The sequence below is a fragment of the Diospyros lotus genome, chromosome 15, assembly GCF_014633365.1.
Source record: "Diospyros lotus cultivar Yz01 chromosome 15, ASM1463336v1, whole genome shotgun sequence".
In the NCBI taxonomy this organism is placed as follows: Eukaryota; Viridiplantae; Streptophyta; class Magnoliopsida; order Ericales; family Ebenaceae; genus Diospyros; species Diospyros lotus.
In genome coordinates this window covers 20,864,038-20,885,539 of record NC_068352.1, presented here as the reverse complement: position 1 = coordinate 20,885,539, position 21,502 = coordinate 20,864,038, and the positions used below count along the sequence as shown (strand labels likewise).

General features: G+C 35.9%; 1 pseudogene; it reads right to left on the bottom strand.

Moving 5' to 3' along the window:
- Nucleotides 1-14,821: 14,821 nt before the first annotated feature.
- Nucleotides 14,822-16,358, bottom strand: LOC127792668 (trans-resveratrol di-O-methyltransferase-like; annotated as a pseudogene).
- Between the last annotated feature and the right edge of the window lie 5,144 nt (nt 16,359-21,502).

The window sequence follows — 21,502 nt, the reverse complement described above, 5'->3', positions numbered from 1 at the left end:
AACCTAAAAGGACTCCCCAAATTATAAGTAGATCTAGATAAGAAAACCACGATGAGACTATGATTTGAGATTCTTGGTTGCAAGAAAGCCGCCATACTGTCCGAATAACGATTAAACCAGCCATCATTAACAAGGGCTCTATCTAATTTCCCATAAATACAATTCTCCCCAGACCTCTTATTGTTCCATGTCAATCTCGGCCCACTAAAGACCAAATCTTGAACTGAAACAAAGGAAATAAAATCATTAAATTTGCGCATCCCCAAAGTCGAGCAAGTGTTTCCACCTTTCATCTCAGAGTTATTGCAACAAACATTGAAATCACCAAGGATGAGCTAAGGCTCATTGACTACCGACATCCCCACATCCCTAAGAGAGTTCCACAAACGAGCTTGATCCCCATCATCATATCTAGCATAAATGCAAGAAAGAAGAAAGGGAGAGTTAATCCCTAAGCCCGATACTCTCCCATGAATGAATTGGTCAGATATATTCAATACAACCAGGTTCAAGATAATCGGATCATAGCCTATCCAAATACGACCCCCTTCACAAAAGTTATAATTAAATTTCCACTTCCAGAAGGGCATGATAAGACGGGAAATCTCACTAGCCTGCCTTTCACAAACCCTAGTCTCTAAAATAGCCATGATCGATACCTTATAATTGAGAATGAACGACCTCATCTCCCACTGCTTAGGGGTCTGATTTAGTCCTCTCACGTTCCAAGCAGCGACCTGTATCATTGAATCCTCTTGGGGGTCAGGTCCAAACTCATGGATCCTTTTTGCATGATATCATCGATATTCTTCTTTCTTCTATCCCTTTTAGTTTTGGATTTAGTCCTAGACTGACCTCTTTTTGAACTCAAACTCGTTGCCCTATCGGATTATGAGTTTTCCCCTTTTTCTCTCGCTATGGCTGTAGAATCCCCATAATCCCTTTTGTCCCCATCTTTTTCCTCCTCAAGATTTAGATCCTCTGAATCCATCGGGGAGAGGGTATGTTGATCAATTTTTGATAAAGGACAAAATCTATTTTCTATCGCATCAAACTCTTTAGGAATAGGATTTTGAGAATTCAATAAGTGCATACGATCAGACTCCCTCTTCTCAGTGCTATAAGACGACCCTATATCCTTATCCCTAACAATCACCACTTCCTTACCTTTTTTCTTATGCACTTTTATAAATCCCTCTTCTTTATCCTTAGGGTCTCAATTCTCTACCGCTTTGGGATCAAGTTTGGGCTGCTTCGGGCATCATGAATCTGGGTGCCCAAAGACCCGACAATGAGAACAGACCAAACGAATCCATTGATATTCAACCGGAAACCTAGAAATATGCCGATCCCTAGAAGCTTCATCAAGACCTTGATCAATATCAATGAACTTTGGAAATCTAGAAGAGACACTAACTTCAACACACACCCTAGCATATCCAAGCCTCGATCTATCTTCTGTCATAGGGTCTACATGAAGGGGTCTTCCTATTTGGCTTGCCATTATCGAAATCCCTTTTAACGACCATCCTTCTAGAGGAGGGTTGTGAATCTTTATCCAGAGAGAAATCGAAGAGTAGGACTCTTTTGCTAAATTCATAGCTGTCTCCCAGCATTTTAAAATAAATGGGCGGTCTACAAAATGATATGGACCCGCATAAAAAATTCTTAACATATTTTCTTGGGAATCAAATCAAAAAAAGAAAAAATCACAATTATTAGAAAGAACTTCAAGAAGCCCATGGTGTTGCCACACTTGCCTAACAATATCATGGACTACCAAAAAATGTAGCCTCTTTTCCACAAAATACCCCACTAAAGTATTCCTCCAATATTCTGAACATTCATCAACAACATCACAAAGTAATTTAACTAAAGGAATGTTAGATGACGTACCTGATGGTGGAAAATATTCCAACCGCATAGGAACTCGTTGGGTATGGCCTTCAGTATCATCTGCCCAAGAATTAATTGGTTGCATAGGAGGCCTCGAGTGGCTCCTATTAATTGGTCCCTACTAGACGCAAAAATTTAATTTTTTTTTTTGGAAAATTTAAAGCCCTAATTTTCTGTATTCAATTTAGGAGATTTTTGAATTTTAACATCTTTTTTCTAATTTTTTTATTTTCTATAGATTAGTTTTCTTAAAAAAAAATTAAGACTATTTTCCACGATTGAATACACAAAAAGAAACTAGATATAAGGATAGGGCTACAACGGTCTGCATTGTGTCAGAGCTAGGGCTTGATACCTTTTGGGCTGCTGAATGTAAAAAAGGAAACAACATTAGTTGGATATCTTTTGGGTTGATTGTAAGCAAATCATTCCCGGGTTAAGCATACTTGATCTAGGGAAGGTCAAGGATGGGTGACCCCTGGGAAATTAACGTATGCCCATTAGGGTAAGTTGTTTCGGTCTTTTCTATCGCTCGATGCGAGATGTTACACAATTCATAAAATAAAAACAATAGTGTGTGAATATTAAAATATTTTACTATTATATATAATATATTTTATATTTAATTTAATATAATATCAAATATATAATGTTATCTATGTAATCTATTATTTATATCAAAACAATTTATGAGATATGAATTAGATTTGGATCTTGCTTTGGGTAATTAGATCTATGTTTAATACCAAACCCTATTAAATAGATTGAATTTTGGTTTTATAACCGTGTAATTTAAGTGTGGCATGTTTATGTTAATTACTTGTGAAAAACAGAAATGAATTATAAAAAATTGATTAAAATTAGGCATTAAATAATTAAAAATTTTGTATAAGTAAAAAAATAAATAAATAAATTGCAATTAGTCTCCTTATAGTTTTGGTCATTTGCATGGAGTTCCATTATGGTTAATTAAGAAACATACTTCTAAAGATTTATGGTTTATATTTTTTGTTCAAACACCATTTCCATTGGAAATGACTTTAACTAAAACAAATTAAGTTAATTAATCATAATTAAATTAAAATTAACAAAATAAAATATAAAAAATAAAAAAAATAAAAACACATGCCAACAATGAACTATAACTAAAGTCTGGCAAAATTTTCCAGTCACTATCATTTCTAGAACTAGAAATGTAACATCTTGAAATTTTGGGGATAAATAATAATTATTAATATTGGTATTTGAGGTGATTATTGAATATTTAAGGATTTAAGAAAAAAATATCAATTTATATTATTTTGAGGAAATAAGTAAATATTTGATAAATTTGGGGTATAAGTGTAATTATCAAAGGGGAGTGTAAGTGCTAGTTATTGAAAATTTTGGGGCGTTGGTGTAATTTCAAAAAAGGGGCTGCAAGTCTCTTTAAAATTAATTAAAGGAAAATATGGATTGAAGGTGGCTTGTAGCGCGGATGGTCACATGTGCGAGAGGAGAAAGCCAATTTATTTGGCTAAGGGGAGGGTCGAAACGACGTTGTTTCGGCCCTAGGTGGTGGCTTCCCAGCGCAGCGCAGCGACTGCCACGTAGCATATGCTGGGCCATTCTTTTTGCCTTGGCTGGTAAGTCTCTTCTGTGTGTGCAATTTAAGGCTAATTTTGGCCATTCTTGAAGTAGAAGATAGGGAGAAAATTGAGGAAGAAAATGAGATACGACCAGCAGCTGAAGAAGAAGGAAAATAGGGAAATTGGAGAAAAATCAAGGGGTTCTAGGGGATTAATTGGAGTTTAAATAGTTAGGTAAGTGGGATAAATTATTAGAAGTATTGTATGTCTAAATTATAGATTTTTCATGGTTAAGTTATGTATTTTACACGGGTAGAGTTGGTTATTTTGGAGTTGTAATCTTATTAATTTCTGTTAAACGAATTACTTCACAATGGGAAGGTAGGAAAGGCAAGAATCAGTCGTTTAAAGGCAAATTCCTAACCCTCTCTTCGTGTGATCCCCATGCAAGTTAATTCCTGTCATTTTACATATTTTATTTCCTCTCTTGTCGAGATTCGGTTCTACACATTAATTGTGTAACTACGCGTGACAACCATTTTATGATTTGCATATTATTCCTTGGTAACCAACACAAGGCTTTGCACCGCCCCATTCCCTTGGGAATGATGTCGCACCTTGTTGGGTTAGGTTTTAGATGGGTGTATGTGTGACGGTTGTGGGCCTTGGGTCTTCTATGTGTGAATTTAACTTTTATTTAATTACAGTTTTATGTTGGCAGTGTGTGGAATCCAGGAATGGCATCAATCGAGAGGGGGGGCATATTCTGTGAATGCTTGGACACGTGCATTTAGAATGACTAGGTGCACAAACACTGCATTGAATGTGTATTACTATGTGGGCGAAGCATGGCCTGATGCCTTGTAAGAGACTACTCTCGAATATTCTCGCTAGCATAGGATATTCGAAAGGAGATCATTACAGAGATGATATAGAACAAACCATAATAAAACCAACAACTTATTTCATTACTAGCAGCGAAAACTAAATTAAGATTCAGTTACATTTCCAACATCTCATTAGACTAGGCTCGAAGGCCATACAAAATAAATAAGAGACTCTAGTGACTTAAAAAAATAAAATCATTTCATTTCTAGGCTCACTGAAATGCTACTAAGGATCTTCAAATTAGAATGCGTCTCCGTACACCATTATCCCTAGGCTATAGTCCTATTGGACTCACCCCCCAATAATAGTATTTCCTTTACTTGGAATGACAAAGAAGATCAAGTGAGCCACAAGACTCAACAAGTTCGAGAAACAATAAATAATGAATAGGATCCAAGAACATGATTACACCAAGAAGAGTAATCAAAGACTCCACAGTTATGTATAAAATTCATAATTTATGAATTTATCAATTCAAATTTAAATTCATCATGCCACCATGTACCACTATGCAAATATGCATAAATCTCAATGTTAGTATCAAATCTCGCAGGCTCTCAAGCCATCAATCAATACATGCAAAAGTGTATCATTTCAATGTCAGTATCAAATCTCAGAGGCTTTCAAGCCATCAATCAACACATGCAAAAGTGCATCATTTTAATAGAATCTCACAAATAAATATGGAGCCAACCTATCGAGTTATGGCTAGCTCATTCCGCGTCAGGTGCTCTAGGGTACCCTTTCCCTCGGTGCAAAATAATATGTGCGCAAGATATATATATATATATATGTAACATGTACATGTATGTATTTTCTAACCACATGCATTTAAATTCTTGTTCCTCAATAGTCATACTTTCAACACCATTTACCCATACCGAGTATTTTACCATCATCAGATAATTCAAAATATCTTACTTCATAATATTTACCACATTCAAGATGTAAATTATAACACAAAGATAATTTTGGGAGATGTTATTTAAGGTTAAAACTTGATTCAACATTTGAGGAGTATTATAGATTTAATATGTTGTTCTTCCCACCGTAATAATCTCTTAAATTCATTCAATAATTATTCTAATATTGATATGTAATTTGAAAAAAATTAAACAGGGGCATTCGAATGGTGCATATGGGTATATAAGTGATTTGAATGGCAAGGGCATGATTCAAATGGCATATGCATTTATATATAGGTGATTTAGATAGGTCATGGCTGATTCGAATGGATTTGGGTACATATATGGGAGTGATTCGGATCACTCAAGAGGCCTTTCGGATTGGGCATGCGTATATATATATATATATATATATAGGTGGTTCAAACAATAAACTCCATATTTTTGGCCAAGATTGACAGGCTAATACTGTAATGGCCCACTCCTGAATAGTCCTGCCAGCATAGGATATCCGAAAGGAGGTCATCACAATGATGATATAGAATAATAACATATAACACCACATTACAGTCCTTAGATAAATTCAGCAGAAGCCAACATAAAGGTTTTCAACATCTTGGCACCATGGCCTACAAAAAATGAAAATAAGGGCACTAAAAAATTTTACAACATAAAATTTCCTCACACATGCCCTCTTCACACACACTAACATGGACGATCTAATCTGGGAGATCTCTGTACATCTCTAACCCTGGGCTCTAGTCCCACTGGACTCTCCCTCAACCACTACTTTACTTTTATCTAGAATGACACGAGAGTACAACGAGGTGAGCCACAAGGCTTAGCAAGTATATTTATAAAGCATGGAGATATAGAATCAAAGGCATGGATAATCAAGATAGAGTAAACAACAACTCTATGAGAAGATATCAGTATAAGACAACTCATAAGTTTTCCATTTATGTCAATTTCCTATGCTATGATTATTATACATATCATGTAGTCATTTCCATGCTTATGCACATGCACAAATAGTAAGAAATTTTTCACATAATTCCCAAGGCTTCCATGGCCAATATATCCATACATGAATATATATGCATCACGAAAATACATCAACAAGCAATAACAATTTGAGCCTTGCCTACTGGGTTGATGGCCACTTCACCCTTATCAAGCGCTCATAGGATATCTTTTTCTCACACACGGACACAATTGCCATGCAAAATAATAGGTGCCAAATCAGTATAATCATGCATCACATATGCATATCCCAATTTCATATCAATCCTTAATGATTAAGAAAAATCTCAAATCATGCTTATCATGCACAATTACATAAATTAAGGTGTGCACTATCTCATAATCATATGGTAAATCTCAATACATTTATTTACTCAAACTTATAGAAATGCCCAACCAATATTTACGATATATTTTTACCCCGACAACAACCGCAGGAAAACAAAATTTATACATGCAAGAAATATTGGGTATAACACCCATCGTTGATTCCGTCGCTAAAAATATTCGTCGCTAAATTTTAGCGATGGAAAGGCGCCCGTTACTAAATCTGTCACTAAAAAATTTAGCAATGAATTTTGATGTTTTAGCGATGAAATTTTTCATCACTAAAACGTTGATTTTTTGTAATGGGCAATCTAATGCTAAATCAATCTAATATTGCATAACTATTTTATATTCTAATTTGTCTCAACTTGAATATCTTCATCATATCATGCTTATACTCTTTAAGGTTGTTGATGTGATAATATTTAAATTACTAAAATACCCCATGCGCACTAGCCGTCTCACTTGCCACATGGATCACCCAAGAGACTAACACGTGGTGACACTTGCAAAGCAATTTGGAGTGGAGCCCAAAAAATCCAGACTAGACCATGCGACTTGTGGTAATACTTGCCGAGCAATCCAGAATGGAGTCTGAAAAATCTGGACAGGACCATATGACTCATTCTAACTTGACCGAGGTCCCTGAGAGCTGCGCCTAACCTTCTCGAGCCTTATCCCGGGTACCCTATAACAGTCTTGCCTATAAAAAGAAGGGGCCCTCACCAAGTATGACGAGTCTCCAACTCTTACATTTTATACTATTTGTATTTACTCCACTAACTTTAGCGTCGGAGTCTACCCCTGGAGATCCTAGCCCTGTCGCTCTGTTGTCTTGCACGCTACATTCCCAAGGCCAGACATAACCAAGTCTGAAGTTTCCACTCTTAAGGTCCATCCACCGAGGTGGAACGTGGTGGTTGGTCCCAAAGATCATCATAGCCTCGTCGCTTCGTTGTCTTACAGGCTGCACTCCCAAGGCCAAACATAACCAAGTCCGAAGTTTCCATTCTTAAGGCCCATCCACTAAGGCAACACGTGGTGGTCGATCCTAAAGATCATCATCATTTAGCACCCACTATGGGCCCGACATCCAGACTCGCTAGCCTCTGCTTTCCCTACCTCATGCTTCAGACTTCCTCTCTTCACCTTGGACCTTGGTCTTCTCACCGCCAACCAAGTGCTAACGATTTTTTGCTCCTTGCATAACTTGTTGCATGGCTCCTCGAAAAGAAGTGACCTTCAGCCAAGCTGGGGTCAATCTAGAGGCCCTAAAGCAAGGGGAGGATCCACCGCCTCTGACCAATCCAATGCCAAAAGACCAACTGGTCAGGCTAGAAAATCAAGTCCAACAGCTAACCGAGTTATTGACCGATTATCTACACTAGAATGAATAGTGCTTCCAGCATGTGCCCTCTCATCTGGAGGAACACTAGTTACCTCCTCCTACTTAGGAGCTTCGTCCATCCCACCAGTCAGGCTAGGAAATCCATCCCTCCGAGGCGACGGGATCCACTTCCTCCCATTTGCAAGAATGAGGGACCTTGTAGGAGAAGCGGTTGCGTTTTTTGGAGCGGTAGGTCCAAGAACTCAAGAAAGGAAAGGAGGAGCTGCCCCACTTTGGTTCTAACCAACCCTTGAGTAAGAACATCATGGCAGAGGTTCCTCCGAAGGGATTTTGTATCCCATCCATCAAGTTCTACAACGAAAACACAAACCCCTATGATCATATAGAGCTCTTCTTTTCTCGTATGCTGTGCAATCAGGGTTAGATGCGATGTGGTGTAGGGCCTTTTTGGCTACTCTGGGAGATCATGCCTGGACGTGGTACTCTTTCCTTCCCCATCATTCCATCATTAGTTGGGGAGCGTTAAAGACATGTTTCCTAGCCCATTATGCTCCCTTAAATCATCATCGAAAGTCTTCTATGGCTTTGGTTAACGTCAAGCAAAACCAAGATAAGTCTCTAAGGGATTTTGTGGCTAGGTTTAATGAGAAAGCTTTAAGCATCGATGAGTTTCATTAGCGGATTGCAATGGTGGCCCACCAGAATGGCTTGAGGGCTGGGCCATTCACTCAATCCTTGGCCAAGACTCCGCCTTGTACCTACACAGAAGTCCTTGCCCGAGCTAACATGTACATTAACACTAAAGAAATAATGAAGGTCAAGCGGGCTCAGCAGCTCGACAAGAAGTAGAGAGAGAAGAAGAAGAAAAAGCCTGTGGTAAAATAGAGGACTGTATTGCTGGTAAAAAAACTCAAGATCGCCTAGGTTTTGGGGGGTGCCCATAGAGCCCTATCGAGTTATACTCCCCTCAATGCAAGTTGGATAGAAATTCTCCTGGCATTGGAGGATAAAGATTATCTACGGTGTCCTCCCCCGCTGAAGTCTTCGCCCAACACCCTCCTCCATGTAAGAGTGGCTAAAATCCAAGCATCAAGTGCCCTAAGTTGTCCCCAAGTTGAATGTGGACTAATGACCGGAAAAAACTCAGAGCTCAACACCATCCTCTGTGTAGGAATGGCTAAAATCTTAGAGTCAAGTGCCCTAGGTCGTCCCTAAGTTAAAGGTGGACTAATGGCCAAAAAACACTTAGAGCTCAACACCCTCCTCTGCGTGGGAGTGGCTAAAATCCAAGGGTCAAGTGCCCTAGGCCATCCCCAAGTCGAAGGTGGACTAATGGCTAAAAGAAACTCAGAGCCCAACACCGTCCTCCGCGAGTGAGTGGCTAAAATCGGGGTTAGGCATAAGCTAAAAGGAGTTCAACAAACACGACCTAGCTTGGGAAATCCCAACCACACCTGCGATGAAAGTAATAAGAAAGATTAACTAGGAAGGAAGAACTTACTGGGAGAAAGAGGACAAAAATCAGGAAATTAAGGAAAACCAGGGTTGGGCACGAGCTAAAAGAAGCTCAACAAATGCGGCCTAGCTTGGGAAATCCCAATCATGCCTGAGATGAAAGCAATAAGAAAGATTAATCAGGAAGGAAGAACTGACTGGGAGAAAGAGGACATAAGTCAGGAAAGGAAAACCAGAGCTAGGCACAAGCTAAAAGGAGTTCAGCAAACGCGACTTGGCTTGGGAAATCCCAACCACACCTGTGATGAAAGCAATAAGAAAGATTAATCAGGAAGGAAGAATTGACCGGGAGAAAGATGACAGAAGTCAAGAAAGGAAAAACAGGGTTAGGCACTAGCTAAAAGGAGCTCAACAAACACGATCTACCTTGGGAAATCCCAACCACGCCTGTGACAAAAGTAATAAGAAACAGGTTAGTCAAAGCCAAAGTTTTAGCCTAAAAAAGAAAAAGCTTCATAGGGGATAGGTTAAGGCTAACCTTGGCCCTCTGGTTGGAAGTTTGGCAGCAAAAAAAAGTGATAATTGAGGGGTGGGGCCTTGGGCTTATATAGGGGAGACCCAAGCCCTCCAACCAAACACCCATTGTAATTCCAATGTAATAAATGGTATTCTTAAGTATGAGATTCACATTAAACATGCTCTGTACACCTTGGGGAAGTCCATACTCAAATGATTTAAAAAATTAGGCTACTCCTCAACCCAACATGATTCTCAGCTCGGTTCAAGGAGTGGGGGGCAAATGATATGATATTATCTAAATTACTAAAATAGCCTATGCACGCTAGTCGTCTCACTCATTACGTGGATCACCTAAGAGATTAACACATGGCGACACTTGCAGAGCAATCCGGAGTGGAGTCTAAAAAATCCATACCAGACCATGCGATTCATGACAAAACTTGTAGAGCAATCCGGAGTGGAGTTCGAAAAATTCAAACTGGACCATGTGACTTATTCCAACTAGACCGAGGTCCCCTAGAGCCGCGCCTAACCTCCTCGGGCCTTATCCCAAGTACCCTATAATGGTTTTTCCTATAAAAAGCAGGGGGCCTCACTAGGTATTATAAGTCTCCAGCTCTTACATTTTCTGCTATTTGCATTTACTCTACTGACTTGAGCGTCAAAGTTTACTTCGAGGGATCCTAGCCTCGTCACTCAATTGTCTTGTAGGCTACATTGTCGAGACCAAACATAACCAAGTTTGAGGTTTCCACTCCTGAGGTCCATCCACCGAGACGACACGTGGTGGTCAATCTCAAAGATCATCATAGTCCCATCGCTCTGTTGTCTTACAGGCTACACTCTCGAGGCCAAACATAACCAAATCCGAAGTTTCCATTCCCGAGATCTATCCACTGAGGCAACACGTGGCGATCGGTCTCAAAGATCATCATCAGCTGTAAATACCCAACAACATAGTTTTTATTTTATTTTACTAGAAACATTCATTATAGAACAATGTTTTTGAGAATAAAGTACAAAAAAACAACATTCCATTTATCTATTCCTCTTTCTATCTATTTCTCTTCTATAGGTTTAATGGTAAGGGGTAATTGGTGATAGCAGTTAATTGCTACAAAACTTTGTTTTGTTCTATTCCTTCTATGTGATTGAGAGAGACTCAGGAGGGGAGGGGGGTAAAATATTTATCATTTTGCATTTCTTTTTATTTGCAAAATGTGATGAGTACTTTTGTACTTTGGGAAAACTCAAGAATAGTTATTGTAATTTATTCTTTAATTAGTAATTGATTAAAAATATAAAATGTTTAAAGGTTTAATTAAGGGTATGAGAATACCATTTATACACATGATATAGAGACATTAAATTCTATGTAAGGAGTAAAATATCACAAGGGACATAATTAATTTTCCTAGGGATTATAGCTAAGGAGTAGGGAAACGTTTTTCATCGATGACTTCAACAATCAATTTTTCTCCAGCATCTTGCTCGATTGGCTCTCCCATATTCCACTTCACCCCACACTGCTTTGGCCCTCTATTTCTTATCATCCTTCCTCGTTAATCAAACATGTGATAATTTTGAGCTAAAATTCAAATTTAACTGTGACCCATTTTCTGATTAGAATATAAATTTCTTTAAATTATTCTTTATATACATTTATAAATGAGTGGTAAATTTATAAATAGGTGATTAATACCCTAAAATTATTATAGAAATATTATCATAGTGATATTTGATTCTTTTTACTCGTGATTTTTCCCACCCTAAATTCCTACAAGACCTTCTTGTGTGTCTTCACTTATTTTCTCACTACAAAAAAAGTGACTTTTAGTGACGGCCAGAAGACATTTGTCACAAATACAACTATTAGCGGCAGCCAAAGAACACGTGTCACTGAAAAGTCCTATTTAGTGGCAGCCAAAAAAATTGGCCACTAAAAATCTCTTTATTTGTGATGATCACCATTTATGGCCACTAAAGGTTGTATAATTATGACAACCAACCATGTTGGCCACTAAAAGTGTGGGACTCGCATGCTTATTTGTGAAGGCTGACATTGGCGGCCAATAAAAATGGGTTATTTGTGACAGCCAAGTATGACGGCCACTAAAAGCTTGAGAGGTTGGCTTCAAACTAGCTTATTTGTGAAGGGCTGACTTTGGGTGGTCATTAAAAGATGATTAGTTGTGACGGTTATTAATGGCCGACACTAAAAGTGCTCCAACAAAGCATTATTTGTGACGGTTGTCATTAGCGGCCACTAAAAGTAGTGGGCTCCTTATGCTTATTTGTGAGGGTCGGAGTTGTCACTAAAAGATGACTATTTGTGACATCCACAAGTGACGACCACTAAAGATGAATTATTTGTGACGGCAGGCATGACGGCCACTAAAAGCTTGAGAGGTTGCCTAGTTCAACCTAACTTATTTGTGAGGGGCTGACATTGGGTGGTCATTAAAAGACGATTAGTTGTGACGGCTACTAGTGGCCGCCACTAAAAGTGCCCCAACAGTGAAATCAAAATAGATCGGTAAAAATAGTTCTATGTTGTGTAGTTATTCAACGAGTCTACAACACGTACGTACGTGTACGTTGGCAAATAAGATTTTGGATGTGATATCATGCCGGTCATCACCCGTTCAAGTCTTCTGTTATTTTTTATTACGATTACGTTTACATACATTGAATGATACGTACATTTACTAATTATATATTGAGAATTCTAAGGTAAACAGTGTGTTTGAACTCCCTTCAATCTCAGTCGCTAATTTTGGTCTAAGCACGTGCCAATTCTTTCTATTATTGTGTAAATTGTTTGACCATTTCGATAATTATTCATAATTTTAGCAGCACAGAATAAAGGGTACTTATTATAGTCTATAAATTACTTTTGACTATTTACTGTCTCCTATTGACTAAAAGATGAATATTATCTTTAGTCAGCAGGAGATACTAAACATTCAGCAGGAGAAACTAAAAGATGAATATTATCACTTCGGACTCCTCTTTTTTTCCCCAAGTCAAAGATGCTGAAACAGACAATTTAACCAATGGCTTTACAAAAGCTCAAATCCTTCGGGTTACCAATCAAAGGATCTAACCAATAAGTGGAAAGCATATATGACCGGCATCATCAACTGACTAAAAACAAAATCAATAAGAACGATAAATGAATGAAAAGATCTCGAACCAAACAAACACCCAAATTAGACTACAAAAATCTTTACTTGATCTTGATAATGTTTTGAGGATGTATATCTAAACACAAAATTTTAATAAAGTATTGATGATATTAGACTTAAAAGATTTTTGATATGTTATAATAAATGTTTTGAACTTCAAGGTTTTGATCTTAAATGGTTCGTGAATTTTTTAAAATGGTTTGTGAAATTGTCTTTTAAATCAACAAAATCTTGTGGATCCTAAAATAATGTTAAGGTTTTAGAAGTAAAGTAAAATAGCTTGAAAATGAAAAAAATAATAATTAAACATCGAATCTGGTGAAAAACTGTCAACCCATTCTTCATGACTATCAACTACGAGTTTCTAAACTATAAATTTCTTCTTTGAAACTGTCAATTGGTTTTTTAGAACTGGCAACTGATCTTTAAAACAACTCAACTGATTTAATGCATACATTCTAAATTAATGTTCTAAATTTAAACATTCAATTGATTTTTATTCTCACAAAAATTGTCAACTGGTTTTTCAATATTTGGTGTTATTTTGGTTTTGATGATGACAAACTTTATATATTTGATATTTAAAAATAAATTATATTTTATCTTTCAAAATAGAAAATGATCAATTCAATTAATGCTAAGGGATATATATGCTTTTAATGTTTACGAAATCTTCTATATTTATTTTGAAATCAATCTTTTGTATTTGTTTTGAAATCAAATGTGTTAAGAGTATCAAAATATTTTTCATCTCAAGAAACACTTTATTTGAAGCCAAAATTATCAACCATGTTAGTGGAACCATCAACCATTTTGGCCCTTTGTATTTTGGGTTGTTGAAACAAGACAAAATTGTTGACCGGTTTATTGAAACTATCGATTGTTTAAGGCTTTCAGTAAAAACCATCGACAATCTTTAAGAATTATCAACAAGCATTTTTCAAGCTCTCGGTTGTTTGATTGTGAGTTTAAAAACAGTCAACAATGACTGTATAATATCGACTGTCTCTCAAAATTGTCAACTATTTGTCAAAGAAGTTGACCTCTTTTATAAAAGAGTCGACCGTTTGTCCAAAGCCAATACGTGCTTTAAATTTTTTGAAGAAAACTAACATTCGTTTCCAAAACTGTCAAATGAATCAAGGTCTTTATGATTATTATTAACCCATTTTTCTAATAGAATTTCAGATTTTAATATATAACGTCAGCCACTGATAAATCAGTATCGAACATTCTTTCTAATAGAGATTTATTCCAAGATTTAAGAAATCAATGAATCAGTTCAGAGTTTTGTACTGAGAATAATTATTCTAAGAATTAATTAAGCTCAATCGCTATTATTAATGAAGCAAAAAGTAAATCACAAGTTTGGAGCAATTTATATGCCTAATGGATGAAATATATTTCCTGCAAGAATTATAAATTAAGATTGGTGTATTTAGAACAAGCAACTAACGTCAATTTTCCTTGGTATGCGTTACGTGTATGATTTTTTCATCTAAGGTATAATTGTAGTCATTATTATTATTTTTTAACTTCTTATTGGTTAAGCCAATTGTATATTCTCTTAAAACCTATATAAAGGACGAATTAGACAAAAAAAAAAAAAAAAAAGATCCTGCTCATTGTCAATCTCGTGTAGATGTACACAATCATGCAGGTGTAGCTAGGATTTGGACAAAAACACATTTATAATTATGCAAATATACTGGTCATAATGTAGAGCTCCCCATTCCCAATCTTAATTAATTAGTACAAATCCATAACATGATCAAGAGTTACATATAAATAGAACTTAAAACATTTGCCTATTTAGTGAAACAACTATATATGTTGACTTCATCAAGGGCATGCCTCAATGATCATCTAACTTAGATGAATGAACTATAACAAGCTTATACACTTATTTAACGTGAATAGTAAATAGAAAGTGTTGATTTATTAAGGGTATGCCTCAATGAGGGACCTTAATCCTAAAATCCGATGGATCTTGTAGTCACTAAAACCAGCTTTGCAGAACAGCTCTGCCCATTCTTTCTTATTTCTCTCTTTTCCTGCAACATTAATCATCATTAGCATGTCATAGAAGAACTGTGTCTGGACTTATTCTTCTGCTCCTTTGGAGATCCCCGTCACCGTGTCTATGATAATCACCTTTCCTCCATTTTCTTTGCTTGGAATTACCTGCTTGCATTTCTTCAACAAAGTGATGCAGTCTTCGTCGCCCAAGAAGTGCAAGATCCACTGTTTGTCAATTTTAGATTATATAAGTAAGAGTTCAGCTGTAAAAGTAAAGATATATATATATATATGTATATACATTGGCTAAAACGAAGATAATACGTATATATACATCGTCGAAAGTGAAGATAATAAAGAAATATAATATGTATAAATATATATACCTTGAGTAGAATTGCATCCGCAGCTGGGAAGACATCAAGTATGCTCCCTCCAACGAAGCTCAAGTTCTTACGCCCCTGCAAATTAGCAACTACATGTGGCTGATCAAACACTGTGCACTTCAAGTGCGGGAAGGCCTCGACAATGGCGGTGGCCATTGTTCCGGTCCCGCCGCCGACATCCACCACCGAACTTAGCCCCTCAAACACTTCCTTACACTCCTTAATCATCACACTCGCTACCAACCTCGAATCAGCCGACATTCCGTCGTTAAACCGGAAGTTCAGAGTCGGCTTGTGGCCGGCGTAATCCCAAAACGATGTCCCATTGGCTGTGTTAAACGCCGTCTGATCGTCATTCTGGAGCCAAGCCGTCAGGTATTGCCACGAGTTTATTAAACTCGGGTCCAGCATGGCCAGCAAGAACGGCGAAAGAGTGAAGGGATTGTCGGTTAAGAGAAGCCGGCAAGTGGGGGTGAGAGTGTACTGAGTTTCTAGGAGTTCATTTTCTCGGGCTATTTTCTCGAGAAAGAAGCCGGAAAGAGCCAGGCTGCGCATGAGGCGGCCGATGCACTGGCCTTTTGATGGGTTGATGGGAAGGGCAGCGACGAGGTCGGAAAGTTTCATGGGCTTGGCGTGGTTGTGGATGATGTCAGGGATTCCCAGTTCAACTGCGGTTTTCAAGTTGAAAGAGTTCATGAAACCGAACATTTGGTTCCAAATGTAGGCTTCGGCTCCGAGGAGATCGCCATTGTTAACACCACAGACTCCATTGTCGTAAGCCATTACTAATTATTGATATTTTAATTTGTTGGCTTTGTGATCGAAGCTGATCTCTACTTGTGGGTGAGATGTTGGAGTTGGCATGCATTTACGTGTATATATATATGATTTTGGGAGGAGAATCTTTCCGTTGCAGCCAAAAACTCACCAAAACGGTATAAACTGTTATTTTACAGAGAAGGCTTTGATTTCTTCATGGCATTCGCTCATCTTTCGGAAAACGTGTTTGGACCAAAATCAATTTTGATAAAATATTTATGAAAAATGTGGTATCACGTCATTATATAAATATATATGTATATATATATATATTAAGTAGTATTTGTTAAAATGAGTAAAATAAGTTTCTATTAAAATAACTTACGTGTAAAGTTTAAGATAAGTTATTTGAAAGAGAAATAGATAAATTTATATTGAAAGTTCAAGATAAGAAGTCATGTGACTATTTTTTAGAAAATTTTACAAACGCAATAAAAAATACTTTTATTTGAAATATTTTTCATATCTCACATTTTTTTATCTATATATTGATTAACAATCCTCAAATATTAAACTATGTTTTTTAGTTTATATGAGAATTTAAATTATTTAGAATTAAAGTTTTATTATATTCTTTTATTAAGTAGTTGAGAACATGCAATTTCAAAGAAATTCACAAAAACAAAAAACCCAATTAACACTTCCACTTGAGAAAAAAGATAAAGTAGAACTATAAAGTCATTGTATTTTAATGTCATTATATACATATATACATTATATATTGATTAACGGCCTGATGAAGTCCGATCATCAAGCTGCCGAGAGAAGTTCGGGCTTTATGAAGCCCCATCAGCTTGCTCCAGAGGCAACAACGTCGAGACAACAATAAAATGCAATGGCGGTAGACAAGGTGGTGAGGCGAAGGCGACGAGGCGAAGATGAGCTTGCTAGAAGCGACCATGACAGAGGAGAGAGAAGACGACTAAAGGTAAGGGTGGTGAATCTACCAATTGAGTGGGCATTTTACACCTTCAATTATCTTCTTAATAATTTAATTATTTATAGAAGTAGCATTTTTCCTCTTCTTCTTTTTACTAAACGCAATCAAAAGACTTCAGTCAAGTCTCTCTCTGTCTCTTATCAATCCCGGCGTATTCACCACGGCTTTTCAAACATTCTTCTATACATTTCTTTCTAAACGCGTGAACACGTGCCAAACATTCACTGTTGTAGTCACCATGGCTTTCCAAACATTCTTCTATATATACATTTCTTTATGAACACGTGACAAATTAATTAAGAAAGATCTAGAAGAATATCTTCATAATTTTCAGGAAGATATCTAATATACAAAGGTTATGAATTATCATCATTCCAGTGCAGATCATAATTTAATTTATCTTGTTTTTGGAAAGAGTTTCAGCAAACAGGAGACTATCTTGAATATGGAGATTAAGGAAGATAATATACATATATATATGTATGCCATCAAATTTGACTCTGAGATAATTCAATTTGATATTATTTAGCTGACGGTTAAATTTGATATTATTCAAGGGTAGAATACATCTTATTGGGTTAACATCTTAACTTTATATTTGATATTCAATTAAACATTCTTGACACTCGATTATAATATGTCATTACTTGAGTACAAGAAATCTCTTAGTTTAATAATAAAACAATTACAAAAACTCATTCCCTGTTTAGCATATTATGCTTGGCCAAGGCATAAATTTATTTGACTAAGGTAAGAGTTACTCAATTAAACCTAACTGCTTAGTCTTTTCACCAGATTAATTATTTAAATAAAAATTTGATTACTCGACTAAGAAATGGAATACTTGATATTACTATTTTATTTTAATCAATTAGCTACATAGAAACTTGTCAATTTAACCTTAACTAGTGTTCACTCGTGCCGTGCATGGGAGGTATAATCACAATAAATTTAAAAATTAAATTTTAATTAATATTAAAAATTTCATATATTAATCTTAAAAATGTAATATCTTCAATCTTAATTAGTATTAAAAAATCCATGCATTAGTCTTGTATTAAATTAAAGGTAGTGATTGATTAATTATAAAAGTAAAATTAATTATTATATTATATATTTATTTATAAATTATAAATATAAATATAAATTAAAACTCTTAAATGTGAGGAAGTATGGATTTTTTAAATATTTTTGATTAATAATATTTATGAAAAAATATTTATTCTTAATTCATTGAAAAATTATATATCTATACCTGACTTAATTAATAATTTAAATTGTCTATTCAAATTTCCTATTAATAATATTTATTTAATTGATAGTGAAAAGTTTTAAGATACTTTATAGGAGATCTCCAATTACTTTGAAATAATAAGTACTAAATATAAATTATTTTTATTTTATACAAATGAACAATTTTTTGTGACTTATTAAGTTGTCTATTCATATTTTTTAGAAATAATATTTATTTTTGATTGATTGAGGGATTAATTGAGGAATTAATAAAAAATTTATATTATAAATATTCTTAATTAATAATATTTATCAAAAATAATACTTATTTTTAATTAATTGAGTTTAAAATTAAGTTATAAATAAATATTATAAATAGTATTGGAAATGTAACGGGTTGCCTCCCAGAACCTCTGTGCGCATAGATGATTCGTGAGAGGGTCATTATTGAAATGATATTGAACAATAACACAAACTAAAACTTACTCATAACCCTTTTAGAAACCATAACTTTTTACATCACATAACCTTTCATAACTGTCTTTACATAATCATTCACAACATGAGTCTACCTAGGTTTACATACTCTAACCAAACACACGACACTCAGGACCAAGTCTTGAGAGGACTTTGCATAGGCTACTATGGCTCGATGGTCTGAACCAAACTCCGTTGAACGTACCTGCTATCTTAGACGATTCTCTTACCTAGAATGTTGGAAAGCAAATAAAGGGTGAGTCACAAGACTCAACAAGTGAATACAAGAACAAGGTTGATATAACACCAAACCACCCACACACCATGTGCAACACAAGTATCAACCCACACTCCTGTGCCCAAGACATACACATGCACAACATGAACCACAAGATAAGCGAAAACCGCATAAATAAACTTGCACATAATGGTCCTTGGAGCCCACATAGACAAAATCGGTACTCAAGTCCCCAACAAACCTGCCGCTGCCATGAACTGACAAGCATGAAACCACGAGCCAAAAATAACCTCAGGTCGGTATTCCCGCCTGAAATGGAATGATACTTCAGTGTGTAATGTCAACCTTAGATCGGTACACCTGCCTGAAACGATACGGTCCTTCTGTCCATGGTAATAGTGCCAATCTCAGGTCGGTACTCCCACCTGAAACGATACGGTTCTCCTGCCCATGATAATAGCCTCGGATCGGTACTCCCGTCCGAAAGATGTACATCAAGAAATCAAAGTCACCGTGTGCATAGTGTTGAGTTCTAACCTAGTCAAGAGGGGGGGTGAATTGACACATTTTAAAACTCTAATGCAAAACTTATGCACGTATATATATGAGAAAACAAATTTAATACAAACCAAAATTGTAGTTGAGAGTACGGGAGCACTTAAATACTAGATGGATAATATAATATCCGCCAGCTGTGTTAGTATGTGCTTTGGTCCAATATACTCTTCAAATTACAACTTGGTGAAAACAAGTGATTTGAATGCACACAATAACAAGTCTTTAAATAATCAAATGGAACATTGAATGAGTATAAAGAATGATCAATTCAAATCAGAATATAATCAAAATAACCAACAAGAATGTAAGCTTTAGGGTTTGGCCACTTTAGATAGCACAAGACCAAAAACAAACAAGTATAATCAAGCAAGAATAAGTAAGAGTGGAGAGAAGAAGAACACAGCGATGTATAGTGGTTCGGCTCTTATGGCTTACATCCACTACCTAAGGATTTCCTTCCTTAGGATTTTCAACCAAATCCACTATATTAAAATTTTGTTACGACCAGCAAAGCCTTCACTTGGCTTCACCACCACCAAACTACTTCTGCAGTCTCACACTCACTAGTTTGGATTTTTGTATGCTCTTTACACGATACAAGAATAGTAGAGATTGAGAAATAGGGTTCTCTCAAAAATAATACAATGAAGCGTAGAGAACTCTCTTAGTTTTCTCTTAAGAAGATAGAGGAAGAGAAAGATTAAAAAGAATGAAAATCTTGGCCAATAATGTAGAAAATAATAGGGCTTCCAAAAATTGTTCCAAAGCCTTCAAGAGATCCTTTTATATAGTGTTAGAGTAAGCTTTCCTTGATCAATCTCAGCCCTCCATGTGGCAAGTCTTCAAGCCAATGTTAGCCCTTCATATTAAATTCTTGATTTACCTTTCATAATCAGCTAACTTGATTGATCATCAAGACCTTTGACTTTTGTTGATCTCCAATCAGCCTTGAATGAGCAAATCAATTCCACTAATGCATGGCTGATTTTAAGGATTAAAATATCATCAAAACCTTTCATAATTCTTGCAAAATCGACAATAAATAAGAAATGATCAATTCTAACTTCTAGTTGATCTTCAAACTCCTTTGATTGTGCAATTGGCCCCTTAGCTTCCATAATAAGCATAGCTAATTTGAAATTTGAATTTAAACCTCCAAATGGTGTAAAATCCAACCAAATATTCTCAAATAATGAAGCAAATTTGTCCAACAATGAAGATATCAATTATAACTTCAAAAGCTCATAATTGATCAAGTTTCCATACTAAAAAATGTTGACAAGTAGAGAATCAATTTGTGTAGCTGAATATATGCAAGATATCCTTTGAATATTCTCCCATAATGAAGATATCAATTAGCCATAATGAGTAGGATACTTGATTCCATGATTTGAGTTTCCATATCCTTTTAATGAGAAATAATCAGCAATAAAGGAAAGTAATATCAATCAAGGTTTAATTTTCAAACCTTAATTTCCTCCATTAATGTTGAACAATAATGCTGAATCTTTAACTTCTCCATTTGAATGCAATTCAAAAAATTCTTCCATATTTAACTGAGTAGAGGAGCTTCAGGAACCTTTAAATTTACTCCATGATTCTCTTACCATATCTAGACCAACGAGATGATGTAGCCTTGATGAGTGTGCTCCACGTGGCTGTCATGTCATCAAAATGCCATGTTAACAATGCCATGTCGCCAAGTTACATATATG